Below are 13,344 nucleotides of genomic sequence, written 5' to 3' on the forward strand. Positions count from 1 at the left end.
AGTTCCAGACTGGCTAGCAAAGTGCAGAAAAGTTCCTAGCCTAGAGTCTCCTTTGTTTCATCTGATCACATAAGTACACACAATAGGCCCCTCTATCCAGTAGAGTCAAACTAGTAAAACGTTGCAAGAGTTAATTTCCAAAGAAAATGAACTTTGTGATGGGCATAGGACATAGAAGCCTGTAAAGAGACATCACAAGATCATGGGATTCTTAGCAGAAGACTTGTTGTTATGTACAGGCACAAAGCAAAATAAGGTTTATGGGAGAAGGAGACTCAAAGGTCACATGGTCAAGAGAACTGTGGCATTTTTCAGCATTGACAGCCAGCTGGCTGGTGACCACTTTCTATAGAAAGAACTAAGAAACTAAATGACTTGATATTTCTTCTGTTTCCTCAGGTATTTCCTGAAGTTTCCCCATGCCTTGAGCCTACTGAAGCTAGAAAGGCACTAGGATATCTTGATCATGTCCACTAACCCCTGGGATAGATCAAAATGGGAAAGTTGTTGAGATATGTGTTTGTCTAAAAATACTGTGTAGCAATCACTTCAATGAATATTTCTCAAATGATTTCCATCCTTTCAGCTAGGAATTACCTTTGCCTTTTTCAATGAAGGAAATTGAGTTAATTACATTAGATCCAAGTGATAGGTAGATAAACAGACAGACAGACAGACAAAGAATAATTGTCATAGTGGCAAAGTGGAATTAATCATAGTCACTACCACTTTCAAAGAATGAACTCTGCACTGAGCACTTTTCCTTTTGCATTAGATATGGACAAAAGGTCATATCATTGCCAGTTAGCTTGCCCTCAGCTTCTTGCTTGGGGATCAGACGTAAGCTCTCAATAGAACCATCCATGTCTGTCTGCTGCTACGCTTCCTCTTTCTGACCAAGATGATAGCCATGGTAACTAACCCACTGAAACCATATGCCCCAAATTACAACCTTTCTTTTATAAATTCTTTTGGTCATGTTGTTTCTTATGGCAGGAGAAAAGCAACTAAGACAGAAATCTAAGGACAAGAAACCATTGTTTTGTTTTATCCTAGACATGGCCGGTTAGGTTGATCCTTTTGACTCAAGTAAAAGCAGTTTAATATTGGGAGAGGGAGGAAAGGGTTTATTTACACTTCCAGACCATAGTCTGTCACTAGAGGAATTCAGGACAGAAACTCAAGCAGGGAAGGAACCTGGAGGTAAGAGTTGATGCAGAAACCATGAAGGAGTGCTGGTTACTAGCTTGCTTTCATTGGTTTTGCTCAGCCTTCCTTATTATAGAACCCAGGACCAGCAGTCCAGGGATTGCACCACCCATGATGAACTGGGTTTACCCCATTGATCGTTAATTGAGAAAAAACCCTACAGCTGGATCTCATGGTGGCATGTCCTCAACCAAGGCTTCTGTCTCTGTGATGACTCTAGCTGTGTCAAGCTGACACACAAAACCAGCCAAGGCAGTTAGTTTTCTTTTCCTTCATTTCTTAAAATTATTTTATTTATTTATATTCCAAATGTTGTCCCCTTTCCCAGTATCCCCTCCAGAGTTCTTCACCCCATCCAGCCTTTGCCTCTAAAAGGGTGCTCTCCTTCAAACACCCACCACCCACTGAGTCTAGACAAGGCAGTCCTCTGCTATGTATGTGCCAGGAGCCACAGTTCTTACAATTTTGCTAAAAGCCACAAGATCAGTTTTTAATATTTTATTTTTTTAGCACCTTTCCTCTTTTTCCTTGGAATAATCTTCTCTGGAAGCAAAACTGTGTATTTCAGAGCAAGCTTTCTTCCTAGAGTTCCTTCTTTGATGGTGTCATTTCTCTTTCTCCTCACTACAACCTTGCTGAAGGCATTAAAACCTTTCCTTTTTGTATTTTTGAAGGCCTTGTGCTAGAGGTCTCTAAAGTTATATCTCTTTGTCTCAGCTCCTTCAATAAATCTTTAAAAGCAAAAGTTAGTTGACTATTTAAACATGTTCCTTTTAAAGGCAAGGTTATTTTGATATAGGCCTAATATTTAACATGATGAGAAAACCATTTCCCTATATAAGCAAGTCAACTTCATAAGCAATGAAGACATATGATTAAACATCAAGCATAAGCAGATAAGGAATCCAGTAATTTTGGACTTCAAGTTTGGAAAAATATAAGTATATTTAGACCAACTGTTTATCTATTTTAAAAAATGTCCATAGTAATAAACTCAAATTAGTCATTCAAAATGGAATCTTTGAAAAAGTATGGTTCTCTGTTGGTTTGCTGTGTTAACAAAGCTGACTTTACCCAAAATCAGCTTTTTACTTCATTTCTTTAAATATTTGGTGACTCTGCTCAATATGCAGGCATTGAACTGGATTCTAGGGTTTCTACCCTAGAAAATCAGATATTGTATACTATCCAACTACCTATGTCATGAGTTGAGTGCCCTGAAAGTGGATTTAGCCAAAGAAGGAAGAGAGCCCTTGATGAGAAAAATTATATACAATATCACAACATGATAGGGGAAGATGAGCAAGCAGAATGGTTTCCATATGCTCAAAACTGAAAGACATTACACACCCAAAAGGGTGAGAATGAAGACACCTGTGGGTGTGGGTGACCATAGCTCGGATTGGCTGTGAATACAGTGGTAAGAAGCAGATGTATAAGCAAGATAAACTTACCAAAGAGTTACAGATGCACCACTAGAGTACAATGTATAATGTTGCAATGGAAACAAAATAAATCACTAAAAATAAATATAGTTAATGAAATACAAGGTTTCCTAACCTCTGTCCATTCCCCTTTTATACATAACTCTTTTTTCTTCTGTTTGCTAGGATTAGGTAGACAGGAAGTTGCTTCCATTTCCTCATTCCTCAGAGCCATCAGAAACATCCTGTTTGTATTTGTGGAATCTAAAAGTAGAGAAGTCAGTTGAACATAGAACATACTGTCGCCATTAGGAAAGGGAACTACTCAGCACTCCTCTTCCTTCTCATTACAGAAATTTAAAAAAATATATTGTTTTGTCACTGACTAGGGTGGTCTAAGTAGATAATAATTGCTGTATTTATTCTTTGGTAATTTCATACATGCCTACAATGTATTTTAGTCATATTGATATCCCATTTCCATCCCCCAGTTTATCCCAATCCCCTGTGTACCTCTCCCAGCTTCTCATTTTCTTTCTTTCATTATTCTTACTAACCCACTAAATCCAATTATGATGTTCATATCCCTATAGGTGTATAGACACTCTCTGGGGCATGATAAACATACCTGAGACCATCTCTAAAGAAAACTAACTGTCCCTTCCTTAGTAGCCATTCTGTCTCAGTAGCCCCTAAGCTTGTTTTCCTCTCCCCTTCCTTTATGGAATGCTGATTGACATGATTGTTTGCAAGTCCTTTGCAGGTATAACCACAGCTGCTCTGAGTTCATTAGTGTGATCACCCTGTAATGTACCCAAGCCACAGTTTTGTTCCAGTCCTTTCATACTCTGACTCTTAACAATTTTCTGCTCCCTCTTTAGGATGTTTCCTGAACCTTACAGGAAATAGGTGTAATATTTATGTTCCATTTATGGCTGACTAGTCCAGATATTTGTTCTTAGAAATATGACCAGTCACCACCCACTACACAAAGATGCTTTTATGATGAGAGCTGAAAGATGCATTAATCTATGAGTATGGAGATAAGCATTTAGAAAGAAGATAGATATTAAGTACACTTAGCAAACTAGTAATAGTACATTTTTCCTTAAGACCTAGGAGCTCCTTAAAACCAGGTATCTTGGCCAGTTTTCCAGGGGTGATATTCCTCCTTGTAAGCATAATTTTAAATAGCCAAAAATTAAAACCACTAAACTGCCAATGAGCAAGAGTAAATAAAATGTAGGAAAACATAAGCAAGGAAGGAAAATAGGAAATTGTGTTTACATAACTATATGATATGGTATTCAATACGTGTAGTGCTTCAAATAGTTCATAAGGCCACATACATTTATATAGCCTTAAATATAATTAGAAAATAATTTATTTCCATAAGATCCATGCCCCGATTGTATGCATATGTCAGTCATAATTATAGCTCCCAGCATTCACTGATGGATAACATTACTGTTGACTTTTTCCATCCAGAGGCTACACAGCATCTTCCACTATTATGAAAGCTAGCTAACATAGAGAAAGCTTTTAGGTCAGTTTCAGCTTGATTTCTCTAAGTTCTGTGTCCAAAGCATGTAGTATCTTCAACAACATGGTCAAGTACTGCTAGGTAACCATAAGCAGTGACAATAATTTGCATTGGATAACTGTCACCTTTATGTTGTTCTTATGAATAAATAGAAAATTACAATAAAATATTTAGAAATAATGCCATTATTCTTAAGAAATGCCTTCTTACACTTAAAAATTTACAATATAGATATTACATAGATATCACCTGTCGTGAAAACCAGTTTGAGTATTGTCTTTCTTTGAATACTATCCATTTTTAGCTTAATACATATATACCTTTGACACATATATTAATATTTATTACTCTATTACCCCATTTCAAACTCTAAGCACACACTTACTCAACTATGTGTATATTTCCATAATTAGTTTATTAATTTTTCTCTGTCATGTCCTAATTTCCCTCAACCTACTAACACACGATGCTGCCATAAATCATGTTCATTGAGTTCAAGAGTAACACAGATGAATAATTTTTGCTTCTATTTAATTTGCTTTTATTCTAAATACTTCAATGGCTAGTTTGTTTACTTTAAAATGCAGATTGAAATCTGACCAGTAGCTTGGCAGCTAGGTTTGGTGGCACATACCTTTAATCTCAGCACTCGGGGCAGAAGCAGGGCAGATATCTGTGAGTTCCAGGCTAGTTTGGTCTACAGATCCAGTTTGAAGACAGCCAATGATACAAAGTGAAACCTTGTCTTGAAACAAAACAACAACAACCACCACCAAAACAAAAACAAAAAAAAGTAAAGAAATCTGGTCAGCATGTTGGAATGTGAATCCCAGTAACTGATACTGGTAGACTGGGTCATAAAGCAGCATCATGGATAATGATTTGAAGAAAAAAAAGGATTAGCCCTTCTGGAAATTTTGCCCACTTTTCTCTTTCACACCCTCAGTATTAGTAACTTTTCTGTTGTTGTAATGAATTAACATGACCAAAAGCAACTTAAGGAAGGGTTGGGTTTATGTGTGACTCTAGACCAAGAGTCCATAATGACTGAGAAGAAATGGAAATCAGAACTCAAGGCAAAGAGGTCATGTTTTATCCACACACAGGAAGCAAAGAGACAGAACAGGAAGCCGGGTGTTCCCACAGCCTTCCTACAGTGATATACTTTCCCACAAGACTCTACATACTGAAGACTCTACAATACCTTCCCCCAAAGGCATGTCAAACTGAGGACTAGATGTTTAAATGCATGAGCCTATAGGACATCTCTCATTCAGACATCAAAGTCCATTTTCATTTTTCTTTCCTCTGTAAGTTGGAGCACCAGGAGGCTCTGTCTGCATTCACCTCTCTGATCTTGAACTTTCCAGCCTCCAGAATCATAAGTCAGATAAGCTTCTTTTCTTAATAAATACCACAGTCTTAATTAGTCTGTTATAGTAACAAAAACCCAGTACTTACATCTTAATATTAATTACATGCATAAACAGAAATGCATTCCTTACTCTGTATAATGAATATGTGGCAAGCATTTTTTAAATTAAAAACAATTGGTGGGACAGTCTTTATACCAAGTGGTATAAAATAAAATGTCGACTTTACCTGTAACACTTTCACCCATATTTCCCTAGTGTAAGTTATAATTCGTAGTTGTAGTCAAGCAACTCATGATATTTATCAGATACATGAAATTTTATTTCATATTTTCCTCAAGCACCAGCATGTACACTGCTGCTCATTTATTTTTTTGTATTATACGTTACATTGAAATGTTGATATCCTTTCATAATTTACATCTTTAAACCCTACTCCCAAAGATATACTAGTAGAAAAAGGGACTTTTGGAAATGATTAGGTTCTGAAGACAAAGATGCTAGAAGAACCATCGCTCCATCCAACAAGGATGTAAGAAAACGGCCCTCACTGTGTGTGGTCCAGGAGGCATGAACAGCCAGACATGGAATCATCCTGCACCTCAAGTTTGTATTTTTCAACATCTAATGATCAAAGCAATGTGTGTGACATTCTAAACAAGTGAGTTATCATGAGTCATAGCCCTAAAGACATCTTGAATATAAAATCTAACTTACCGATTCTATGCCTAAATATTTAATACTGTTTATCATAAAAATGTGTTTTTCCTTGTGTTTTCTAGTTTTATTATGTAAATCTAAATAGGTTGCTAGTTTTGTCCAATAGATTCGTGAGAAGCTAAATAATCGAATGACTCTAGTAATTGTACTCCTATCATGGTCATTTTCTTGTTCCTTTATATATGGAAGTATAATATAAGTTATAAATGATCATTTTTTTATCCTGTCCTATACTAATGTTGAGGCTTACTTCCCCAGTATAACAGTAGGCAGGTATGGGATGCTTTAGGAGTAATAATTAAATCATAAAGGCACCACCCTCTGAAGTAATCAATGTCAATACTGCAGGAAGGAAGTCAGTATTATGGAAGTTAATCAGTTACCATGGGAAGTAGGTTACATTAAAAAGCAAGGTCCTCTCATGTATTTGGCTTCTATGAATGTACCATTCAAGAACTCCCACATTTGCTTTGGCCTTGCTAAGCTAAACCTGCTGAGGCCCTGACTAGAAATCAATGCTTTCAAAACTATTTAAATAAATATTTTATCCATAAATTCCTTGCCTCAAGTATTTTCTTACAGTAACACAAATAATACTAAAACACATCTATTTTTTCCCAAATTGTTTTATTGGTTATGCTTTAAGATAATGGTAAGTAATAGTAGTGATGGTAAGCATTCTCACTATTCTTCAAAACGTGCAATTTAAAATTTCAGCATCATAAAAATCACCATGTTGGTGTTTGGGTATTTCACTATGTTAAGAAACTACTACTCTTTGTTGCTGTGTTTATATCAAAAATAATTTAGGATGGACATTAGAGGTAGCTCAGTGTCTAAAAGCACGTTGGACTTGCAGCAGACTAGGGTTAGCTCCCAGCACCCACATGGCACCTCACATCCAACTGGAGAGGATCTGCCTCTCTCCTCTGGATTCTACAGGTGGGACATACATACACTCATAGACATAAAATAAGAGCAGGTCATTTTTTCAAAGAGAGTATTTAAAGACATGGGACTGTGATGTTCCCCAAATTGACTATTCCACATTGTAAACTTCTCACTATGACGTGTTTCCACCTTTGCATATCCACAAGCTCTACAACCCTGTATAAAGTCTGGGCCATTAAGATTTGTTGAGCCCTCCCTTCAGAAGCAACCTTTTGAGTCCCACCTACACCCCAAATTAATCTCTTGCATAAGGTCTATTATGTGGTGTCATCTGGCAGCATTCCTTACACCCCCTCCCACAATTGCCACAAAACCCACCCCCTCCCACAATTGCCACAAAACCCTTACAATAATAGCATGGGTTATTGGAGCTCTACCGTTAGGTACTTACATGGTTGGATGGGCTTAACCTTAATGTGGGGAAGTCTATTCCTCTAGCCTGTTCCTGTCTTTTATTCACCACTGATTTTAACAATTTATAATGTCTTTGTTGTTATTTAAGCTTTTATTATTAGACAGCTCTGTGTGTGTGTGTGTGTGTGTGTGTGTGTGTGTGTGTGTGTGTGTGTGTGTAGTTATACTAGTTTTCAGTGGGCATTTCATCCAATGGATAAAATTTACTATGAAAAACAGTATTTCTTGATTGTATTGGAAACTTCTGTTTCGCTCTAAAGTTTTATATGACTTGTTGATAGTTAGAATTTCTAGAGGTCACTTTGCTCTGCACTGTAGCATGTACTTTCTTTTGGTACAGGATGTGCCATCCAATGTTTCTGAACTTGTAACTGTGGCCTAACAAAGGTTCACATCCTAAGACCATTCCTGTCATCCAAGTCTATTCTCTAGAATGCTCACTGTATTTTTCTATTCTTTGCTCATGTGAGTTTCTAGCAACATCTTCAGGAAGGCATTGCATGTTGAAAATGTTTGTTTCTTTTATCTTAAAAAAGAGAGGTCTCTCTATGATCTTTGAATATGGCATATTTTACGGAGAGGTATACTTATGACATTAGCAATTAGAAAATTACAAAATTATTTAGATCCTTTTTTTTTAAAAAAAAAGGTAGTCAATTGCATTTGCCTGTGTTTGGGAATAGAAACACCCCGTAGGACTGTCTGCAGCTGCCATAGCAAAAACATTTACTCTTATAACAAGCTTCAGTGGAAGTTGTCAGACATTAAATGTACCATTCACCATCCCAAAAAACAGATGCTAAGTGATGGGTATTGAGCATTGAATCTTTAAACAAAATCAAAACAAACACGATCTCCCACGAGCCTAAGGTGATGATAGCTCAGTGGGTAAAATGCTTGCTGTGCCTGGATGATGACCGAGGTCAGATCTTCAGGACCCTGTAAAAATGAACAGAGTAGACACACCTGCAATGCCAGACCTGGGCTAAAGTGGCGTGGAGGCAGCCAATGGCTTTCTGGCCAATCTAAGCATAACTGAAACAAAGTGAATTGAAAGACTCTGTTTCAGTAATTAAGGTTATAGAGCAATGGAGGAATATACCAAAGTTGACTTCTAATATTCATGCCCAACTCCAACTCACATCCATAACATACACATACACACACGCATATGCACACACGCATATGCACACACACAACATGCTTTCTCTCACACACAACTGAAAAACAAGCAAACAATCTACAAAATCAAAAATAAATATTAATGAAGCAATTCCTTTCTCCCTGGAGTTGCTACCTCTAAACTGAAGGATACATGAAGGATAATCCTATGCAAGTCTCTCAAATCAGCCCATTGTACTTGTAGCTTGAACTGAGACGAGTTATATCTCTGGCTTAAGTCAGGTAGTGTTTTTCTTTACTGAAAATCAAAGTTTGTTCAACAGTTCTAACATATGTCAGCTGTATTTCCTTCTCTAAATCACACGAGGCATCCTTCTGCTTCAGTGAGCCAGTAGAACACTTCCTGCTCATCACTAAGAAAGCTGTTTTGTAGCCTAGCATCTGTACAAACCGTTCCTGCAATAACACTGGTCTCTGGACCAGTGAGTGTACTGGCCATCCACCTAGTGTTCTCAGATGGGAGGTTAGCTATAAAATCATTGGTTAAGAGTTTGGGCAATTTATGTTAGCTCTTTGACTGTTAAGTGTTTAGCATATTTTACTTATGAGTGAATGGTATAGCATATTTACTCCCAACAATAAAAAAGAGGATAAGTATCATCAATAATACCATTTTACAATAGTGGAAACCATTTCCCAGAAAGAGTAAGTAACTCACTTGAGTGCACACAACTCTGGAGTGCAGAACCATGATCCAATTCCAACCACTTTGCCCACTTTACTCCCAGAGTTGAAGTCACCAAAAATGATGTTTTCACTGATCAGACCTCTAGATTTGTTCAGTCTGTCTCATATTAAAACAATAAGACAATTACTAATGTTATAAAATAAGTATCACTGGGTTAAAACACTTATTTAGTGTTCGAATTTTTAATGGGGATGTCTATTTAGTCTAGTTCACCATAATATTAATATCTCTAAAAAAAGATTTAAAAAGTAAAGACCACATACACTGATGTATATATATATATATACACACACACGCATGCACGCACGTGCGCACGCGAGCGCGCACACACACACACACACACACACACACACACACACACACAAGCATGACCCACTACATTATTTTAACATAGACATACGAATTCCGAATATTGTTCTTGTACTTCAGGTTTGTAGAACATAGGTCTTGTCGGACTCCCAGCTGCTGACCTTGTCTAGATCCGCAACTGTTTATGATATTATAGCAATAGTAGTCTCACATTCTCATGTCCTGAGTATAATGGAGTTGCAGGGACTGCAATTTCTTTGGAGAGAATAAATAAAATGTAATCTATTCTTTACAGATTTGCAAAAAAAAAATGAACGAAAGCAAAGCAAGAAAGTGAAAAAAAATGAGGGTTTTAATCTGAAGAATATTTGCCAATGGAAGAAACTGAAAACACTATTATCAGTTGAAAAATAATGTGTTTGGGTAAATATTTATGTGTTTCCATAGTGTGCATACTTATGCGTCTCATGTATCTTGCAGGCAGTTAAAGAAACAACTACAAATCAGAAATATGGAACAAAATGAACTCCCCCAAAGTCTCCGATTACTCCGTTACTGAAATCCAGCTTAGTAATCACTTCTTTTCCTTCCTACTGTATTTTGATAAGCGACACAAAACAAAGTCTGTAGGATTTATAGAATGATTCTACTATAAATGAAAGAATGAAACACAGCAGTAGTGAGAAATTAACTCATGTTTACTTCAAGCAAAGGAAAGTGTGTTGGGAAAACAAAATATTCCTAAAGAGAAACAGCACCGACACATTAAAATAACTTGGGATAAACAGCATCACTATTCCCATGGACTATGAGACAAACCAGTTGTTCATGGACTAATGCATTTCAATTTTGGTCTCTGCTACCGTTTCTTGTATAAACCTTGAGGTTTGATTTTATCTTGGTTGCTTCCACAGTAGAGACTAAATGAGCCTGAGCCAGCCTAACTTAAGGAAGTACAAAAATAAATCTACCAGAAACAAAAAAGTATGGTTTGGACCCAGATAGACATTTTGAAAGTAATCTATCAGAGTTCCATGTTCTCAGTGACCACCAGAGCACATGCAATTGAATGACTTCTTTCCTTTGTTCATACTGTACTCAGCCAAAGCAATAAGAGGTTTTTTTTTTTTTCTACTGTTACAGAGGGAATCCGGACCCCATATCTAGGAAACTCTTCAAGACATTTTTACTCTATTCAAATCTATGATTAACCATACATATGTTTTATTCTTTATTGGTATTTATTCTTATAATTTTATACAAGAGTAAAATGACATATAAATCAGAACTGTGATTATACTTCTAAAATGACCTAATCTAGTATTAAAGACAATATGCAATTTCAACATATTAAAAATATATAAGAACAACTGCTAATCCAAAATGACTCTGCAGCCCCTCATTGAAAAAATAGAATTTCAAATGAATCCAACTTACTATAAAAATTGATTTTGAAAGTAACTGTGTATTGCCTCTGTGTTTGAGAAACCAAACACAAAGTTTTATGTTTGAGTAAGTTCCCTGCAAAGGTGGAAGTTAATATCTCTTTTTCTCCACGAGTTACACAAGACTCCAGAAATTATGTTAAAGGCTCAAATTAGACATGATAATAAGCTTTATTACAAAGTTATAAAGTGACATTGTTTAGAGTTGTCACAGGGTTACAAGTTTTCATGGAATTGAGTGTTTCATATAAAGTAGAAACATTCAAATAACTCTTCTTTGTCTGGATCTTTGATGATAAATCACTAATTTTACAGATTTAACAAATGTCAAAATTGGCTCTTTTCATATAATACAGACACAGTTCTCGTGTATTTATTATAGAAAATCAAACATATGGAGATACACATATAAGTTTCATGTTAAAATGCTATACATGTACTGTCAGACTGCATCTGTCAGTTTTAAACATAAGAAATTGTGAATATCTCTTTAATTAAAAACAAGTTAAGGTTATGCTCAATAAAAATCACTATAGAAACTTAGAAAATTCAAGCGAAAAGGGCAACCTTAATGTATTATACAATAGAGACCAGAGACTACATATATACTAAAGGCCAATTTTGAAATACTATAACAAATAATTAAGTTAAGATGATCAGTAAGGCATTCATCTAGGGTCCCTGTTTGAGTCCTGAGGGTCTCTCACCTCCCAGGTCTTTGGTACATTCTGGAGGGCCCTCAGCCTCCTACCTCCTGAGGCTGCCTGTTTCCATTCTTTCTGCTGGCCCTCAGGGCTTTCATCCTTTTCCTCCACCCAATACCAGATCATGCTCCCCTCCCCTCTTTATCTTTCCCTCCCTCCCTGCTTGTGGTTGCTTTCTTCTCCCTCCCAAGTGGGACTGAGGTGTCCTCACTTGGGCGCTTCAGCTTATTGACTCTTTTGAGTTCTGTGGACTGTATCTTGGGTATTCCGTAATTCTTTCTTTCTTTCCTTCTTTCTTCCTTTCTTTCTTTCCTCCTTTCTTTCTTTCTTTCTTTCTTTCTTTCTTTCTTCCTCCTCCTCCTCCTCCTCCTCCTCCTCCTCCTCCTCCTCCTCCTCCTCCTCCTCCTCCTCCTCCTCCTCCTCTTCTTCTTCTTCTTCTTCTTCTTCTTCTTCTTCTTCTTCTTCTTCTTCTTCTTCTTCTTCTTCTTCTTCTTCTTCTTTTGGCTAATATCCACTTATTAGTGAGAACATACCATGCATGTCCTTTTGGTTCTGAGTTACCTCACTCAGGATATTTTCTACTTCTATCCATTTTCCTGCAAAACTTAGGATGTCCTTGTTCTTAATAGCTGAATAGTATTCCATTGTGGAAATGAACCACACTTTCTGAATCCATTCTGTAGAGTCCATTTCCTGCAGAAAGACAGGGCATCAAGTTTGGAATGAGGTTGCTATCCCACAGTCAAGACTCTGACCCATAATTGTTCCTGTGTGAAAGAACTACAGGGATGGAAATGGAGAAGAGCCTGGGGAAAAGAAGGTCCAGTGGCAGGCAGGCCCAAAGTGGGATCCAGCTCAAGGGAAGCCCCAAGATCTAACACCATTACTGAGGCTATGGTGCATTCACAAAATGGGACCTATCATAGCTGCCCTCTGAAAGACCCAATAAGCAGCTGAAAGAGTCAGATACAGATATTTGCACCCAACCAATGAACAGAAGTTGCTGACCCCTCTGGTTGAATTGGAAAAAGCTGGAAGAAGCTGAGGAGGAAGGCAACCCTGTAGGAAGACCAACTATCTCAATTTAATCTGGACCTCTGAGATCTCTCAGACACTGGATCACCAAACAGGTAGCATACACCAGCTGATATGAGGCCCCCAACAAATATACAGCAGCAGACTGCTGGGTGTGGGTTCAGTCAGAGAAGATGTACCTAATCCTCAAGAGACTGGAGGCCCCAGGGAGTTTAGAGTTCTGGTGGCCAGGGGGAGTGATACTCATGAAGATGGGGAATATGGGAATGGGAGTGGGGGGTGCATGGGTGGGAAGTGTGGAATGTGGAATAGTAGGATCATGAACCAGGAGGCAAAGAAAATCTGGA

This window comes from Rattus norvegicus, chromosome 6 (genome assembly GCF_036323735.1).
Source record: "Rattus norvegicus strain BN/NHsdMcwi chromosome 6, GRCr8, whole genome shotgun sequence".
Classification (NCBI taxonomy): Eukaryota; Metazoa; Chordata; class Mammalia; order Rodentia; family Muridae; genus Rattus; species Rattus norvegicus.